Raw genomic sequence first — 3,499 nt, forward strand, 5'->3', positions numbered from 1 at the left:
CATCAATCAGTCACTCAATATCCTGGTCTTGGGAAGAGGGATGTTCTGGGATTCTGGACAGGGCGGCTGAGGCAGATTGTAATCTGCCTCAGAATCCTATTCTGATGAGCTTTAAAAAGTAAGTGGGTGGCTCTTACTGATTATTTGGGCAGCTGTTCCAGAAGTGGTGATGGTTTAGATAGCTTTCAGGATCCCTTCCATGCTGAGACCCTATAACGTTTATCTCAGTTTTGCTAGTCTTCTCAACCTGATATATCTTCTCCTTGTTTTCCTCATTCCAAATGAGGAGCTGACCCAGAGCAAGACCCAGATCCAGATTTTGTGGGACTCTGAGGCTTATACATATTTGAAAGACCCTCTTAGAGAAAAGTAATTTTTAAGTCTTTTTTTTTTAAGATTTTATTTTATTCATTCATAAGAGACACACACACACACACAAAGAGAGAGAGAGAGAGAGAGAGAGAGGCAGAGACACAGGCAGAGGGAGAAGCAGGCTCCATGCAGGGAGCCTGATGTGGGACTCGATCCCGGGACTCCAGGATTACATCCTGGGCGGAAGGCAGCACTAAACTGCTGAGCCATCCGGGCTGCCCAAGAGAAAAGAATTTTAAACCACGAGTACAACTGGTCTTAGAAGAGGTACCTGCAGGTACTTGGAAGGGGCTTCAGTGACACCACAGGGAATCCCTTCTTATTTATTTATATATTTATTTATTTAAAAGATTTTATTTATTTATTCATGAGAGACACAGAGAGAAAGAGAAAGAGGCAGAGACACAGGCAGAAGGAGAAACAGGCTCCGTGCACGGAGTCCGATGTTGGACTTAATCCTGGGGCCTCAGGATCATGTCCTGGGCTGAAGGCAGGAGCTAAACTGCTGGGCCACCGGGGCTGCCCAATCACTTTCTATTTAGAGATCTCTTCAAACTCTGAAGAGTCCATGAGTTTTTCTCCTTCCAAATCTTTTTTTTTTTTTTTTTTTTTTGATGAAACCTTTTAATCTGATGGTGGCCCACTGTACAGGGAGCACTCCCAGCTCCAAGAGGTCCCCTCCAGGTTATAAGGAAGTTCTCAAAAATAACTGGATTTGCAAGAGCCTGGCCCCTTGCTCATAGGAGGGAGAGGGAATGGAACGGACAAAGCACTGAGGTCTGCTCCCTCATCACTTGTCATTCATAAATCCAGTTCTTTTTTCTTTTTTTTCCCCATAAATCCAGTTCTTAGCACAGCTCTTGTAATCCACCAGCTCTTCAGGCTGGATCCACAAGCCAATCTCCTTCTCCGCACTCTCCACAGAATCACTGCCATGGATAATGTTCCTGTCAACTTGGATGCAGAAGTCCCCACGGATGGTCCCAGGTTTGGAGTCCACAGGGTTGGTCTCCCCAAGCATCACTAGGCCTGTCTTTACCACATTCAGGCCCTCCAACACCATGGCAACCACAGGCCCTGATTGCATGTACTTCACCAGGCCGGCAAAGAATGGACGGTCCTTCAAGTCAATATAGTGCTCCTTGAGAAGGTCTTCAGAAGCCTGGATTAATTTCATAGCAGTGAGGCAGAATCCCTTTTGCTTGAAACGCTTGATGATCTCTCCCACGAAGTTGCGCTGGACTCCATTAGGCTTGATGGCAATGAAGGTGTTCACTGTTGGCCATGGTCCTTTCCAGCTGCTACCGCCACAACTCCTTCTGGTGCCGCCCCCAAATCTTTTTCTGTTCTTTCCTTCCCTCTTGTTTGTTGGTTCCCCTCCCTTCCCTTGAGGCCTCTGGGACCAGAGGGACCTGCAGGATCAGCTGAGGTGGGGGTGGGGGTGAAGATGGACTACACACACAGGGAATCAGTAACTATGGAGATACCTGGAGAATGGTGGGGGCCAGGTTTCTCACTTCATGAATAATAACAGGGTTAGACATGACAAGGCCTGAGGCTGGAATAAATCCATGGTATTGAACAGAATTGGAGATAGGAGTGCAAACTCATGTTTGTTTGCTTTTTTGAAGTAAACTGTAGGCCCAACATGAGGCTTGAATTCTTGACCCTACAATTAAGAGTAATACCCATAGGGCAGCCCTGGTGGCGCAGCGGTTTAGCGCCGCCTGCAGCCCGGGGTGTGATCCTGGAGATCTGGGATTGAGTCCCACGTCGGGCTTCCCGCGTGGAACCTGCTTCACCCTCTGCCTCTGTCTCTACCTCTCTCTTGCTCTCTCTGAATAAATAAATAAATAAATAAATAAATAAATAAATCTTAAAAAAAAAAAAGAGTAATACCCACAGATAAATTTGGAAATATATATACATGTATTTTAATATTATAAATATTAAATAATATATAATATAAAATATTATAAATATTTTTGTGTGTGTCTTATTATATGCCAGTAACAGAAATTCAGTTGAGTGGCTATGAAGATATCTAATTGGCTTTATTCAGTGATTCACAGAATCAGGCAGCATCCTATCTTTTTTTTTTTAAATATTTTATTTATTTATTTATTCATAGAGACCCAGAGAGAGAGAGACAGAGACACAGGCAGAGGGAGAAGGAGGCCCCATGCTGGGAATCTGATGTGGGACTCGATCCCGGGTCTCCAGGATCACCCCTTGAGCCAAAGGCAGGCGCTTAACTGTTGAGCCACCCAGGTGTCCCGGTGATTATATTTTCTAAAATATTTTTTTAGATGTTTTTGTTTTCTTTTTTGTTTCTTTTTTTCCCTTAAGATTGTATTTATTTGACAGAGAGAGTGAGCACAAGCAGGGGTAGCAGCAGTCTGATGGAGAGGAAGAAGCAGGCTTCCCACTGAGAAGGGAGCTCCACACAGTACTTGATCCCAGGACCCTGAGATCATGACCTGAGCCAAAGGCTGATGCTTAATCGGCTGAGCCACCCAGGCACCCCCCTAAAATATTTTTTACCAGGATCTCTAATCCTACATGTTCTTCTTACATGTGACTTTGAGTTTTCCATTGAAAAGTGGGGTCTCTCTCCCCTTCTCTTGAAAGTAGGAGGGCTTAGAACAGAGAGAGATGACCAACTGAGGTTGGCAGAAGTGATACCATGTGACTTCCAAGGTCAAATTAGAAAAGACAACAGCATTTCTGCTTTATTACCTGAACACTTACTTTGGCCACCATACTGCAAGGAAGTTCACATTGGCCATTGTGAGGACCTACGCTGAGCCCTGAGATTGTATAGAGACAAGGAGATACCTGGCCAGCTCCTGACTGCTCCAGCTCCACCACCATTTTAACCGTAACCTCAAGAGAGAGACCAAACTAGAATTGCCTACCTGGTCCCTTCCCAAATCCCTGGCCTACAAAACCTATAGGACACAATAAATTTATGTTATTTCTTAAACTATTAAGTTTCAGGATAATTTGTTACACATCAATAAGTAACTAGAATAGTAATGATTGATGGTACCTGGGTGGCTCAGTTGGTCAAGCATCTGCCCTCAGCTGGGGTCATGATCCCAGGGTCCTAAGATCGAGCCCTCCA

The 3,499-nt window shown here is 44.7% G+C and overlaps 1 pseudogene; it reads right to left on the reverse strand.

Moving 5' to 3' along the window:
• Positions 1-436: 436 nt before the first annotated feature.
• Positions 437-3,246, reverse strand: LOC112669086 (nucleoside diphosphate kinase A-like; annotated as a pseudogene).
• Positions 3,247-3,499: the final 253 nt, after the last annotated feature.

This window comes from Canis lupus, chromosome 27 (genome assembly GCF_003254725.2).
Source record: "Canis lupus dingo isolate Sandy chromosome 27, ASM325472v2, whole genome shotgun sequence".
Classification (NCBI taxonomy): domain Eukaryota; kingdom Metazoa; phylum Chordata; class Mammalia; order Carnivora; family Canidae; genus Canis; species Canis lupus.